The 16,182-nt window shown below is 43.3% G+C and overlaps 1 protein-coding gene across 1 annotated transcript in view; it reads right to left on the bottom strand.

Annotated features, from left to right (window-relative positions):
* MAEL (maelstrom spermatogenic transposon silencer) overlaps window positions 1-16,182 on the bottom strand; it is a 1,192,885-nt gene that overhangs the window by 417,042 nt on the left and 759,661 nt on the right. The gene's annotated exons all lie outside the window — the stretch shown is intronic.

Genomic DNA, 16,182 nt, shown 5'->3' with positions numbered 1-16,182 from the left:
ATCCTCCACATTATATGGGGCAGAACTCTGGGGTCATTGTCCAGCGAACGAGATTAGTATAACTGAGAATAAATTTGTTAGACAGCTGCTCTCTTTACCTACTAACACCCCCCTAGTCCCACTAAGGTTGGATATAAATTTGAGGCCAATTGCAGAAGTAATTGCCTCACGCCCGCTTCTTTATTGGCGTAGATTGTGGAGTGTCCCGGAGCTTGAGTGTTATAGAGAAGAACTAAAAATTGTTATGGCTCGCCCGGGAGTAGGGAGGATAAAGTGGTTATCCTTTATAAGGGGGCAGGCGTCTAAGATCGGCATGGAGAATCTCTGGTCCAATCCGGAGGACACATGCAAATCTATCTCAAAGAGAACACTGGCTGAGACTATAAAATACCACAATCTTGAAGAGGTTCTTCGAACAGCCAGGCCTTCTAGTCTCACTGACAGTTTTTTGGACTTTAAGAATGTTTATAGTTTTGAGAAAGAATTAGATGTTATAGAACCTGTCTTAGCAAAAAAATTGTTTCTACAATTCAGATATGGTACATTACCCCTTTTTTCTTATTCTGATAAATGGAAATTGGGTTTAGCTCGTCCATGTCCAGGTTGTAATGATCCGAACGAATCTTTAATCCATGTAACTATGTTTTGTCCTGCTTATTCTGCCAGCAGGAAAAAATGGATTATACAGTTATGTCTTAATTTAGGACTGAGGAATTACCTAGACTATTTTAGAATCTTAAAAACTGATACCAATGCACTGATAGTTACTGCTATTTCTAAATTCTTGTTCTCGATGTGGTTAACTAGACGAAGACTGATCCGTCTGTAGTAACCCGCTTATTGTGGGCAAACGGCTCTGCCTTAGTAATGTCTAGCTCTCTATTTTGTTTTAAAAGGATTTTTTAGCTTTTGTATTTTATTGACATGTTTTTATTGTCACACTATAACCGCACGTTAACTGAATATTGTAAATATGCAACTTGAGATCTAACAAAAGCATTGGATGAGTTGTAAATGTATTTTTATCTTTTTCAACTGTAATGTACTTTTATGGTTCATTAACAAACCGAAATAAAGTTATCTTGGATGGATTTCTCAGTGGAAAATAAGTTAAACTTTGTTTGACCATTCGTTACTCTGTAAAGAGAACACTTAATAGTGCCTGTAATGCATCGAAGCCAACTTTGGCGTGTTATTTGAAAGGTGCCCAAGCTACCTTGATTGGGCCGGTTTTCAAATGGGAGTAATTTGATTACGACCTTGGTTGTTGTGGGATAAAATAAGGAGGGACGGTTTCAAGGGTGCTGACTGCTGCAACAATGTATTAATTACATCCGCACACACAGCTAATGGACAGCAGTATGGTCTTTAATAGATATTTTTAATGTGAACTTTGATAAGCTGAGCAGACTGAAAGCATTGTTTCAAGAGGATGTAGCGATGACCTCAGCTAGAGAAACGTTTGATTTCCAAGTTGCAAGGTCTTCTGCTGTAATACAATCAATACTGCGCATAAACCTCCCTCAACACATTTTGGTGAGCTTGTGCGCCACATATATAATGCTTTAAATGCTGCAGGCGCAGAGCACTTTATTTTAAAAATTGGGTCCGGCTTTACCATCACGTTACAGAATGTACTTGGAGAAATCCCATCCTTTATACTCTGTCTTCAAGTGTATTTGGAGGCATATTGTTGGTTTTATTCTTCATTACTGGGATTTTGGTCCCATTTTTGCTGCCCTGCAATAGATGTTTCACCTCGAGCCCAAATGGGAATGGAGCTGCAATACATCCTGCTGTCGTAAATGTACGATGCAGCACTTTGCACTGTCTTTGCTACAAGAAAGGAACGGAAATTGGTCCTTATCCTTCTGACCTATATGGTTACACTGCGTACAGCATGTGTTATGCTGTCTGCTGTGCTCTTTCAAGTGTGCACTGGATTTGTGCCTTCGATGCAATTGGTTGGTTACTTATGTTACACAATGCATATTATGAGCCTTTCCTGGAAGCTACAGATTTTGGATTTCTGGATCATGGCTGCTCTGTAGGTACACTGCCGGCTGGTACACCATCAGCCCCTGCTGACAGGCCTGGCTACAACCAGGTTTGTTCTTTGGAACTTACAGCCTTGGCTACTGTGAAAGCAGTCTGCGGCAGTGGGAGCCATTCTGGATCCATTGTCTTTTCGAATATATAAACATTTCAGGAGACTCCTGGATTTTATTTTTTATCAACCTGCGCATTTTTTTTAATTTCCATTTGTTTTACAACCATTAAGGCTTTTCATTTGCTTTTAATATTGAAGTATATTTTGTAACTTATTTTAGATTATTTTGATACTTGTTTTTAGGTCAGATTGTTTTAGACTAGCTTTTAAGTTTAGTTCTATGAGAAAATCTGCCTCCCGCCAAGGAGTGGGTGTTATGGAGTTCAATAGGGTCCAAGTACAAGATCCCCATTTTAGTTAAGCATTACAAAATTGACATTTTTTTTACACAGTGGCTTAACATGCTCTGCTCATACATAATAACATACTTATAAATGGTTCTCTATGCAGCACATTTCTCGGTAGGCACATTATCACGTTGTCGACTGCACTCAGTCCAAGGCTAGGAACATTAGGTACAATTCTAGTTTTTAGATGGCTGGCTGGAGACAGCTGCGAGTCGCTAAGACAAACATATCAAAGCTACACCACCAACAGTGCATTTGCAACAATAGTTTTATTATATCAACCACATCTTCGTTTTATATGCCAGAGGACCACTTCCATGAATTATCTTAAATACTGTAACTGAGATGCAGCCCTGCTGATTCCAGCCCCTATCCTGCCAACTGTGGCCTGTCCAAACATCAGACTGGCTGCATTTAACACAATGTATAGGCATGGGAGTTTTGGCTGTCCCAAGAGATCTGGCATAGGGTACTACACTATGCTCTCGATGGTGCAAGTAGAATTTGTTGGAAAGTGCCCCTTTTTTGCATGGCTACCCCCCACATTTAGCCTGACACTTGATGTACTTTTGACTTGGTGTGCCCTGGGTCCCTGCCAATCAGGTTCACAAGGCTGGTGTTCTTTCCTTAACCTGTATTTCTGTACCCACAATTGGTACATTTCTAGCCATAGGTAGGCCCCTTCTAAAAGGTACCATGGGAACCAAGAGCCCTTTGACCAGGGACGGCTTCTAAGGGCTTAAGCAACCATTGTGCCACCCTAAGAGGCCCTCTACCTTAACACCTACACATTTCCACTGAAGGATGTGTGTTTTGGTGCAGAGAAAAGTGAAGTCCCTGTGTGCCATGCCTGCAACCCACTGCCTGGTGCCTAGGTAAGTCACCCCACTGAAAGGGCGCATTAGCCCCAGGTGAGGGTAGTGTCATAACCCCTGTCCCCCTACAGTGTCCAAGTACATTCTTAGACATTGTACGTGTAGCAAAGCCATAAAGAGTATATGGTCTGGGAGTTGATCATTACGAACTTTACAGCTCCATAATGGCTTTTCTAAAACATGGGAAGTTTGGCAGCAAATGCCTTAACACATTAAAACCACACTGATGCCAGTTTCCAGACTGGCTACCTGCCACTTGCAACCAGTACACAGGTTTCTGGACCCCTGGGTAGAGAGCCTCCACTCTCTGGTCCAGAAACAAAGCCCATCCTGGACAGAGTGGTCATGCCACCTCCCCCAGGATGAGCTGGGCCGCGCCTTTGTTCGCGGTCCCTGCCTTTTGCTGACCCGAGCAACACCCTCCCACTTGCTGACTGAGAATCGGTGGGAAAACTGTGCTAGGAGGAGAGGTGTGCCCATATTTGCCCATCCCACCCCCAGGTGGGGGAGGCTAGGTGAAGCACAACTCAGTCCCCTCCATCTTGGTGATGAGTGGACCCAGCCAATCAGTAAGAGGCTCATGCAACCCACTGGAGATGGTAAAATAGGGGGTGTACTCCCTAAGTAAGGAGCCCATTGGTCCATACCTGCACACCCCTGTAATGCCCCTAAATTTAGTATTTAAGGAAAACCCTGAACCTTACCTCCACAGATTAGAGGAAGAACGAAAAAGGCCCAAACAGCTGTGCTGACCAAGGAAGAAGAGGACACCTACTGCTTTGGCTGCAGCCCTATGGCCTGTCCAGACTCAGACCTGCCCACAGCATAGAAATCTGCGTGTTCAGTACCAGCAGTCCCCCAGAGGACCTGCCCTGCACTCACCTTATAGACACTTGTCTCCCGTGGACAACATATTTGCTCAACAAAGACTCCAAAACCAGAACCTGGACACAGGAGGTTCTGCTATGTGTGAATAACATAGGAGGAAAAACTAATGGGGGAAAGGACTTTAGATACAAAACATTCTAACAAGTTTGTTTGAGTAAAAAGCTCTATTGAATTTAATAGATGCCGATTAAAAGAAAAATATACATAATACACATGAAGTACATATGAAATACAAAAACTTATAACATAGCAATAACCAAAATTCACAGCCAAATATGTGCAGTACAAAAAATATTATATAAGGACACAAATTAATTAAAAAAGGAATGTTTCCAGTGGGTGGCAAACACTATTCTCTCGACGCGCGTTTCGGCGTTTATGGAAACGCCTTCTTCAGGAGCCACAATATTATTCTGAAACATATTAAAAACATCAACATATATCCATAAAAATACGTGCAATTTTCTTATTATCACACTAAACATTAAAAACAGAATTTATTCCAAACTTAGTTTTGTTATCCACTTACTTAATATACTCAATAGACGAAAAAACTCAGCTATACAATTCATATTATACAACATAGAATGTTTATACCTTTCCCATCTTGTTCCACTAGACATTTTATTTTTGACCATGATGTTGAAACAAATCCTATTTGTACGTGAGCAGTTGCTAGGGAATTGAGTTACTAAAGAAGGCACGGACAGCTTAGTAAGTTCACATAGTTGCTGTTCGCGACTCAACATTCTCATTATCCACACCATCCATAGGGGGGAGTGAGAGGAAGGGCCTATGGGGCCTAGGGGTAAAACAACCTTTGTTTAATGTAGTTGATGCCTTTTGTGTAGTAACCATGTACTTACTTGATACTGAAAGGGGTCGTTACTATCGTGGTCTAGTGGAACAAGATGGGAAAGGTATAAACATTCTATGTTGTATAATATGAATTGTATAGCTGAGTTTTTTCGTCTATTGAGTATATTAAGTAAGTGGATAACAAAACTAAGTTTGGAATAAATTCTGTTTTTAATGTTTAGTGTGATAATAAGAAAATTGCACGTATTTTTATGGATATATGTTGATGTTTTTAATATATGTGTTTCAGAATAATATTGTGGCTCCTGAAGAAGGCGTTTCCATAAACGCCGAAACGCGCGTCGAGAGAATAGTGTTTGCCACCCACTGGAAACATTCCTTTTTTAATTAATTTGTGTCCTTATATAATATTTTTTGTACTGCACATATTTGGCTGTGAATTTTGGTTATTGCTAGGTTATAAGTTTTTGTATTTCATATGTACTTCATGTGTATTATGTATATTTTTCTTTTAATCGGCATCTATTAAATTCAATAGAGCTTTTTACTCAAACAAACTTGTTAGAATGTTTTGTATCTAAAGTCCTTTCCCCCATTAGTTTTTCCTCCTATGTTATTCACACATAACTGTTTTCCCTGTCCCGGGAACTGATAATTCCTAACAGGGGGTCCTTGTTGTTTTACATTACACAGGAGGTTCTGCACCATACTTCCACAGGCAGAGTTCGGGTGGCCCAACACCACGAGGTCGTCTACCCAGCGATCCTGACCTGGGATCTAGTGATCCCCAACTTCCAGCAAACTGCAGGACAACGCCTGAAGCCTCAACCTGAAAGGTCCACCGACAGTAATGGGAGCTGGTAAGAAGACCCAACAGCAAAAGGCATCCCTGCACTTGACACCCTTGGGTGGCCAAACCAACTGTGTCCAGGCATCCCCCAAGAATCCAACTTGACTCACCAGCCAGTGGTCGCCTTCAGAAAGTCTCCCAGCCCGAGACTGCAGCCTCTTCGCTGAACCAGAGGTCTCCATTGGAATCCACAAGGTCTACTTGGCACACTCATCACCCGCTGCCCCAGTGCCGCTGGTGGTGAAGCTACTGTGCTGATTGTTGGCCCCTGCAGTGCAGAACTTGACCCCAGGAGCTTTGCTCCTATTCTTGAGTAGCCTACTCATAAGCAGTCCCTGACCGAATGCCAGCTTAGCCCTATTGGCCAACAATTGGCCCTTGCACTCTGCACCAGGCCCCCCTAGTGCCACTGGTGGTGCAATTTGAGTGCCCCTCTATACCTTGGGGAGCCTTGGTCATAACCCCCAAAACTGCCCCTCACAAGACGTTTACTTACCTGTGAAACCGATAACCATTTTCCCCCCCATAGGAGCCAATGTTATGTGTTTCAGTTCCTAAAATGTTTTAAGTGCTGAGCTGATGTTTTATATGGAGAAAAAGTAACTAGACTGCAAATCCTAAAAGGCCTTACTTACCTTGTATTGTAAAATCCCTGGCGTAGTATCTAGGCATACCCCGGGTAGTTGATGTAATCTAAAAGTAGTCCAAAAGTAATTACTGTGTAATTTCAACTGCTTTTTGAACCAATAATCTGTAACAATTGTAAATAAATTCCCTATTGCATTTCTCGAAATGTTCTATGATTGAAAGCATATTTTACTTAGCTGTGTCAAGTCCTGCTTGGTTCTTAAAATAAAACATAAGTATACCTTTTTTGTACTTACCTAATTGGTCTGAATTCAGCCTGAGTGTGTGCTATCAGTCTTGCGTGAGTACAGTAAATGCTGATCACACCCTCTGGATAAGCTCAACAGCTCGCCCACACTACCACAAAGACAGCTGTTAGTACTTACCCAATTTAGCCTCTGCTATACATCTGGGGACTCTCTGACACTGCAAACTATGTCTTACTTTGGTAAAGTATATACAGAGCCAGCTTCCTACAGAATTATGGTAGGAGTATTCATAGTCATATGAGCATTATCATATAATCATGCAATATTGTCATAATAGTTGAATTGTTCATCTTCACCATTCTTGTAATGCTTTTTCCTCCTGCCAATAATTGCATTTTTTTTAAGCACAAGAATACAACTGCTTCAATAAAGATACAATCAATCAGGAATCGGGGGGGGGGGGGGGGGGGGGAGTGAGAGATTCGCAACTCCTTTCAGTTGAAGAGCCAGGACTGGAGTTTTTTCCTGAAGATGTTCAGTGGGGATGGGGAGTGTGTTCCAAGTCTTGGCCGCATCGTGGGAGAATGAGAATGCCCTTCCACCTGTCCTGGCTTTGCTGATGCGCAGGGTTTCGGCAAGTGCGAGGTTGGCAGATCAGAGGTTTCTCTTGGGTATGTGCAAGGCGATTCTCTCATTGAGGTATTGGGGTCCGGTGTTGTGGAGGCATTTGTAGGCATGTGCGAGCATCTTGAAAGTGACTCTTCTCTATGGGGAGCCAGCAGAGGTTTTAAAATTCAATGTGAACATTTTTTGTGTCTCTCTCTGGGTATGCCTAAGTAACCAACAAAAGGGTACACATCTGTTTCCACGATTTCCTTGGGTAATTAGAGTTGTCATGTTTTGAGGTTGCAGATACCATCTGGTACTCTGTTATGGTTAGGAGTCTGGATGGGGCAATTTGAGCTAGCCAGGAATAGTGGCAACATACTCTGATGGTATGACATACAATACAACTTAATTCTTAGGAACCGTATGACAGAGGATGAACAAAGCATCACCCTAAGATCAACTTTTCTGTGTTCCATCACTGCACTCTATACTATAACACAAATCCTTATGATCTACAGACTCCTGAGATCATTGCCTCTCCTAACACTTATACAGCGGATGTATATGTAGGTGTTCATAGGTCACCAGAGCGATTCATATCACGATTAATATTCGGAAATGGGGAATCAGTTTCTGAAATACTTGAGCCCTCTCCACAGTTGAAAAGTATGGGTACCCTTTCTGTTGATGGTGAATCCGAGGACTTTTGAGTCTCTTGTAGCTGTTGATGGACCTTTTTTTACATTGAGGTTTAACCCTGAGGAAGGAATGGTATAGGGCGAGCCACATTAAGAGCCCAGCATACAGCAGAGATGACCATGACCAGACAGCCATTTGACAATTACTCTCTCAGAGGACAGATTTGATTCTGATGGGTTCTGACTAAGGTTAGCAACGACCATGAACAGCATGTAATGTAAGTGAATGGCAATCAGAATATGAAAGTAGGCATCCTTAGATCCAAGGCTGCAAAGTGATCACCTTGTTGCAGATGTGAGATAACTTCCTGCAAGGTGGTAATCCTGAGGTGGCTGATTTGTAGGTTTTTTCCAACTGCCTACTACATGGTGAGCTTTGAAAAAGAAGCTTGCCCATTTTAATTTGAAGGGATTGTGGACTCAAGAAAGATTCAAAATTACAATGGGTTCATGATGCTGTACAAAACAAAAACTACAATATCTACAATTAATTTTTCTTTGTAACATCAGGTGAGATTAAAGATCTGCACTGAATGAACTGAAATTACAATCAAGCTGGCTGACAAAAGCAACAATATTTTTAATTGGAGCGTCTACAACTTATGAACAAGAGAGTCCTTCTCAATTGGCTAAAAGAGAACATTGTTGGAATAAGTAGTGGTTAACGACATATCCGATGTACCGAAAGCCATGATTTAGGACACCATGAAAGTGGTTCGGAGGGGAACATTTTTCGCTATTGCAGCAGCTAACAAAATAAGGCTAGAAACGCACACAAATGCAACAACAAGTTCAGGAACTCAAGTTAAAGTACCGCTAAACTCTGGCTCCCAGGGATTGGCAGCAGCTAGAAGCGGCCAAGAAAACAACTGGCAGGTTAGATCTAGACCGCGCTTAATATTCAATACTATGTCTCAAAAACTCCTTTTATGTGGGAGGAAATAAACACGGCAGTTTGCTCGCAAATAAACTTAGAGGGTTGCGCCAGGCCAATGCGGTTGATGCACTGTTGTCACCAGAGAGGACTTTAATTGAGGGGATGAAGTGATCACAGCCAGATTCGGGTCCTTTAACAGAGTGCTTTACTCTGCGCAAGACCTTCTCATATGGGACGTCGCAAGGTATCTCGAAGGGGCAAAAGTGGCGTGCTTGACAGCGGCAAATGTCAAGAAAATCTATATCTAAGAGGTAATCTCCGTATTCTCCAGGCAGAAGCCACACAAGGCACCAGGCCTGGATGGCTTCCCAGTGACTTTTTATAAAACATTTTGCGTTACTCTAGCCCCTCACCAGGGTTTTTAATTCCATCGTAAATTCGGAAATGCTCCCTCAATGATGGAGGCTTCGGTGGTAGTTGTGGCAAAACCAGGAAATGACAGGCGTCAAAGAGGGTCATATCGTCCCATTTCACTTTTAAATGTCGAAGCAAAGTTGTTCACCGGAGTCCTAGCGGCCCGTCTAGCACCCCTAATGTGGGAGCTGGTCAATCCCGATCAGGTGGGATTTATTCTTAATAGACAATGCTCAGATAATACCAAGAGAATTCTACATCTGATAGACAAGGCGATCGCTTTCAACAGGAGACTATGCTTTTTCCCCATCAACGCTAAAGAAGTGTTCGATCTTATCTATTGGACAAACTTGGGGAGTGGCTTTACTCCTGAGCCCTGAGTGGCTACCCGACAGAACGAGCGTTTGGGTAAATGGCAGAAGCTCGGATAGCTTCCCAGTGGAAGGGGCACACAGCAAGGGTGCCCGCTCTCCGCTTTGCCGTGCGTGTTGTACTTGGAGCCTTCTGCAGAGAGGGTTTATGACGACCATGGGATCATAGGTATTCGATTTGGGGGGAGAAGAACATCTGATTGCGGATGATGCCATTGTATTCCTAGAGAATCTGAGGGAGGCTTTACTGGCCTTTTTGGAGTAAGTGAGGCACTTCGGGTTGACCTCAAATGGATTACATGGTCACCCTTGATGTGGAGGCCTTGTATAAAAATGTCCCACAGCAGGCCACACTGGAAGTCATAGAAGAAACGTTTTAGGTCAAGGGAATGGATGTTCCTAACACCTGTAAGCTTCATATTGGAATGTGCAACCACAGCTCTTACAGAGAATTTCTTTCAATTTGAAGACTGCCTATTCCACCAGACACAGGGGACTTCAATGGGCAGTACTTTTGCCCCTTGTCTAGCATACCTATACATGTCGGATTTTGAGGAAAAACACATCTTATCCATCAACAATTCCTAAACAGAGAACTTCACCATATGGTGTCATCATATCTATGACATCCTAATCTTCTGTAAGGCAGGAAGAGAGAGGGCCATTCAATTTGTAGATTGGATTAACAATTTGAATCCTTATCTAAAATTCACAGCTAGCATTTCTGAAAAAGAACTTCCATTCCTTGACTTAATGATTAGTCTGTCGCAGGGAAAACTACTTCCAAAAACGTTGACAAAGCCAACTGAAAGCCACAGCCCCTTACTGTTTACCAGTCACCATCCAAAAGCCCTACGAGAAAATGTCCCTTATAGGAAGTTTTTGAGAATCTGACGCAACTGTAGCAACTTAAATGACTGACTCGATCCAAGGATCTATAACACCTGGCTAGACAAGAGTACTCCATAAATAATATAAGAACTGCACAAAAATGAGCCTGTAACATGGAAGCTTTCCTAGAACCACAAGATAAACCTACAACCAATGAATTGACAAGTGTCACAACATATACCCCAGAATCCAATTGCATTACAAAGGTGGTAAAGCACTGGAAAATGCTACAAATGAGGAATTTAACATTCAGTCCCCACCATCCCCAACAGACTACCCTGTGGCTAATGCACTATATGCCCTTTGACAGGTGCAACAAGAACTGTTACTAACAGGAATACGGACATGGACACAGCAAAGACATTTAAATTGCAATACATGCAACTGTATTTATCTAATTACATGCCAGTGCCACCTAAAATATGAAGTGCTACAGCAAACAAATTGACAGAATGCTGACAATGCAATCATTCCCCAAAGTCAAAAGATCTGGGTTAAATCCATCGTTCTTTTGCCCACTACGCCACCCCAGTTTGAACCCAGCCATATATAAATCAGTCTTGACCCTGTGCCTAATGGGAACAGTCCAGACTGAACTGCCAGGCCACTCCCTGGACTGGAAAGAAGCATCCTGGGACCGGTTTCAGGGTATGTCACCCTTTATCAGCCAGGCTAGCTTGTATCCAGTGGCACAGCGAGCAAGAGACCCACATCTGAACATACTCATCCCACTTAGGGTGAAAAGTGTTACAGCAAACAAATGATGGACGGAATGCTGAAAATGCAAACATTCTCCCCCAGTCAAAAGATCTGGGTTGCTCACTGTCCCACTGGATTCAAGCTGGCCTAGCTAATGAAGGGTAATAACCAGAAACTGGTCCAAGGATGCTTGTTTCGGTCCAGGGAGTACCTGGCTTGGCAGTTGGGTCTGGACTGTTCCCATGAGGCACAGGTTCAAGACTGATTTGCATATGGCTGGGTCTACACTGGGGTGGCATGGTGAGCAAAAGAACGAATGATTTAACCCAGATCCCTTGACTGGGGGTGAATGTGTGAGTTATTCACCATTCCGTCCATCATTTGTTTGCATAGCACTTTTCACCCTAAGTGGGATGGGTATGCCCAAACGTGGGTCTCTTGCTCACTGTGCCATTGGAATCAAGCTAGCCTGGCTGATGAAGGATAATACCTAGAAACCGGTACCAGGATGCTTGTTTCCGGTCCAGGGAGGACCTGGCTTGGCAGTTCGGTCTGGACTGTTGCCATGAGGCACAGGGTCAAGACCGATTTGCAAATGGCTGGGTCTAAACTAGGGTGGCATGGTGATCAACAGAACAATGGATTTAACCCAGATCTCGACTGGGGTTGAATGTATGATTTTTTCAGCATTCCACCCATAATTTGTTTGCGTAACTAAAATATGAAGGCATAACCACTGAAGCCATCAGAGTAAGGTTAACAGAGCACCTAAGTAATATCAGGTGCAAGAAAACAAACACCAAAATGTGCGCCCATTACACTGCACTAGGTCACACATCGAATGTACTGAGATGGACTGTCCTCGAGTCCTACCCACAAATACAAAAAGAAACACTCTTTAGGAAAGAGCAAAAATGTTTTCAGGTTGTATACATATACCACAGGATTAAATGATGAGATCCCGTGGGGAACTAAATAAGTGACCAAACATGACAATGACTTGACCTCTATGACCCCATAATGACACCTTAGACCGTACGTCATAGGAAGGACGCTTATCACAATTTACCTCCTAAATAATTCACTATGATTTCTCAGACTGTACGTCTTAAATAATGAGAGAACGACGTTTGACTTACCTTATCTCCCAGTGAATAGACCATTACACATCTTGGATACCCTTTAATATGCCACTAGCCTATGGCACAACTACGACTTCCTGTTCTCAAAATATAGATGAGAGAAGTGTTTCATCACACTTCACCCTACATAGGTAAAATTAAATCATTTTCATTATACTGTATAATAACATGCCCAAGGGTACTTTTCCATCTCCCACATCGGGTGGCTAAACAAGTGTACTCGGAGACTCCTTTTGGATCACCCCGACGCTACTGGGCGGCTCCCCACCCACCCAATATGGCAGCTGTAATTCCCGTTCTAGTCTCCCTCTAAGCTTACGGGAAGTACAAGAACATTTACAAAAGCAGATCCCCCTGCTCGCCTCATTTTGTGAGACAGTGCAGGGGTAGGTGAAGGGCTAATCACCACGTCACAAGGATAAGTTACTTACCTGTAATCCTAGTTCTTTTGCAGGGGTATCCTCCTCAATGTCATAAGCACATGAATATTCCTGCCAATGTGCGGGACCCTGGAAACATCACATATATGTGGAAACCATATATGTAGCTCTATATACACACACATCCATATATATCTATATATATCTATCTATATCTATAGATATATATATCTATATCTATATCTATATATATATCTATATATATATATATCTAATATATATCTATATCTATATCTATATATATACACACACACACACACACACACGTATAACACAATACAGCCTCCCATAGACATGCTGAGCAATGTTGCAAGGAGTTCTCATGTACATAAACATATTCCAATAAAGCAGGGAGAAAGAAAGTCTTTGAAAACTGCTTTAATATACAGCAGAAAACACATTCCTGCAAGAAATAATGATAAACATTGCCAGCACACAGGCTGCATTGTAGAAACAGTGTAGAAAGCTGAAAAGCTAACCCACAAACACTCAGATAAACTGGCACTTTAAGGCACCCATGACCCCTAGCTTCCCATCATGCCTCAGGGGTGACCGTTAGGTCAGTTCTTCTTTGCGGATATATCTGCAGACCATTTTAAAAAGAGATTAATGTATCATGTTCACCTGCCCGGGGAGATGGGTGGGTTGCTTGTGACTTGGATGAGGATACCCCTGGAAGAGAACTAGGATTACAGGTAAGTAACTTCTCCTTCTCTTCCAGGGGATCCTCATCAATAGTCATAAGCACACACATTGAATAGCAAGCCCATCTCCTCATCCAGCAGGCAAGTACACAGAGTACCAGCAAGATACATAATAGCCATAAGGCCTATACAGACTCCAATATGTTAGCATTGGAACAGATTTCTCAAGGAGGCCTGGCCCACTTGGGTATCCGCCCTGGAGTCAGAATCCAGACAGTAATGTCTGGTAAACATATGGACCGATTTCCAAGTTGCAGCCTTGCAAATCTCAGCCATCGGTACATTGTGTAAGAATGCAATGGTAGCAGCCTTGCCCCTAGTAGAGTGAGCCTTAGGGGAGGCAAAAAGAGGCTTATTTGGTATGCCAACTTTATGCAAGATACTATCCATATTGAAATGTATCTTTTAAAAGCTGGGAAGCCTGTTCGAACAGAGCCATAGTTTACAAACAATTGATCAGCTTTTCTAATGGATTTAGTTGCATCCAAATTGAATGTGAGAATCCTCTTAAGGTCTAGCGAATGAAGAGACCTTTCCACTGGTGTGGTAGGACTGGGAAAGAAAGAGGGTAGAAAAAATCGTCTGATTAACATGGAACTCCGACACAACCTTTGGTAGGAAGGAATGGTGAGTTCGCATAACCAGATTACGGTGGAAAACTGTATAGGGTTCTTTAGAACAGAGTGCTTGTATTTCACTCACTTTGCATGCTGGTGTAATTGCTACTAGAAAAGCTACTTTCCAAGAAAGGTGTTGTAATGTAGCGTTATGAATGGGTTCAAATGGAGGTCCCATCAAAAATGTCCGTATTGCAGGACTTCAGGAGCCATGCTGTCAAGCTGAGCGAGGGAAGGCTGGGGTGCAGAATCTTCCCTCCCATTTTGGTGAGAAGGTCCGGCCTGCACGGAAGTCTCTGATGCGGGCAAACAGAGTTGCAACAGTTCTGAATACCACCATTGGCAAGGCCAGTCCGGTGCTATGAGTATCATCTCCATTCTGGATCGCAGAAGTTTGGCCACCACTTTGGGAATGAGAGGGAGGTGTGGAAAGGTGTATGCAAAGGTCCCTGACCAATCTATCAAATGAGCATTCCCACTCGTTTGTGGTTGTTAAAACCTGGATGCGAAAGCGTGGCATTTTCTGTTTAGGTCTTCTGCAAAAAGATCGATGAAAGGATGAAAGAGGTCTGCCACCACGTTGTCGTTGAACACCCATTCTTCTTGCTCTTGGAAGTGACGACTGAGGACGTCTGTTCACACGTTCTGCTCTCCCAGCAGATGGGCTGCCGTGATGGATATGTTCCTGGCTAGCAGCCAGTGCCAGATTGCCAGTGATTCGAGAGACAGAGGGCGAGAGCGTGTTCCACCTTGTGATTTTGCAGCAGTTCCTCAAAAAGGGGCGGGGCTGCGTCGGCTGTGCGCAGCACTACGAAGGTAGTGCTCGCGACATCCAACGGCCGACAGTTGCACTTAAGGGGTTAAGTAATGCATGGTGGTTGTATTGTCCGACTAGGATCGATCCGGAGTGAAATGACGGTTGAAAAGCATTGAGAGCTAAATGAACCGCCAGCAGTTCCAGTATATCGATGTGATACGTCTGTTCTCGGTTGGTCCATCTGCCCTGAGTTTGCAGATGACCCAGATGCGCTCCCCAGCCATGAAGTGACGCATCCGTGATCAGGGATTGCTCTGGCAGAGGTTGGTGAAAAGGGACTCCCACCAGATGGTTCTGTGGTTGCAGCCACCAGAGAATGGACTTCTTTGCAGCAGGAAAGAGGATAATCTGGTAGTTCCACTGACCCGAGGATTAGTCCTATTTGTCCGAAGGAAACACTTTTCCGAGGTCGGAGTTTAGGTTGGCGCCCAGATAGTGGAGTGATTGAGTCGGTTGAAGGATTGACTTGTCCAGGTTGACATGCAGGCCTAAGCGCTGAAGGAGATCTAGGCAGATGCACAGGTATTCCTGCATCATTTGAGGAGATGATCCCTTCAACAGCCAGTCGTCCAGGCACGGATATACGAACAGGCCTTGGCGATGTAATGCTGCCGCTGCTATTGCCAAATATTTGGTGAATACTCTCGGAGCTGATTTTAGGCCGAAGGGTAAGACTTTGAACTGGTAATGTTTTGTTCCCACCACAAATCGCAAGAACTTGCGAATGTCGTGTTGTGATTGGGATGTTGAAAGTACGCATCTTGGAGGTCCACAGAACACATCCAATCGCCTTTCTTTAGATGTGGGAATATTAGGTGGAGTGGCAACATTCAAAACTTTTCCTTTTTGATGGACTTGTTCAGAGAACGTAGATCCAGAATTGGTCTGAACTTGTTCGGTTGATCTTTTTTCTGAACAAGGAAGTATCGGGAGGACACTCCCTTTCCTCTCTGTGCAGGAGGGACCTCTTCTATTGCTCGCTTTTCGAGAAGTGTCAACACTTCCTGACGCAGGAGGTCTAAATGTAGATGAAGAGATTTCACCGGAGGAATGTCTCTTGGGGACGCACAAAAACGTAGTGTACCTATTTTTCAGTATATGTAGCACCCACTGATCTTTGGTTATGTTGCGCCACTCTTGAATGTAACTTGAGATTCTTCCTCCCACTGGAATGTGCA

Source organism: Lissotriton helveticus, chromosome 8, assembly GCF_964261635.1.
Source record: "Lissotriton helveticus chromosome 8, aLisHel1.1, whole genome shotgun sequence".
In the NCBI taxonomy this organism is placed as follows: domain Eukaryota; kingdom Metazoa; phylum Chordata; class Amphibia; order Caudata; family Salamandridae; genus Lissotriton; species Lissotriton helveticus.
This window is presented reverse-complemented; position numbering and strand designations above follow the sequence as displayed.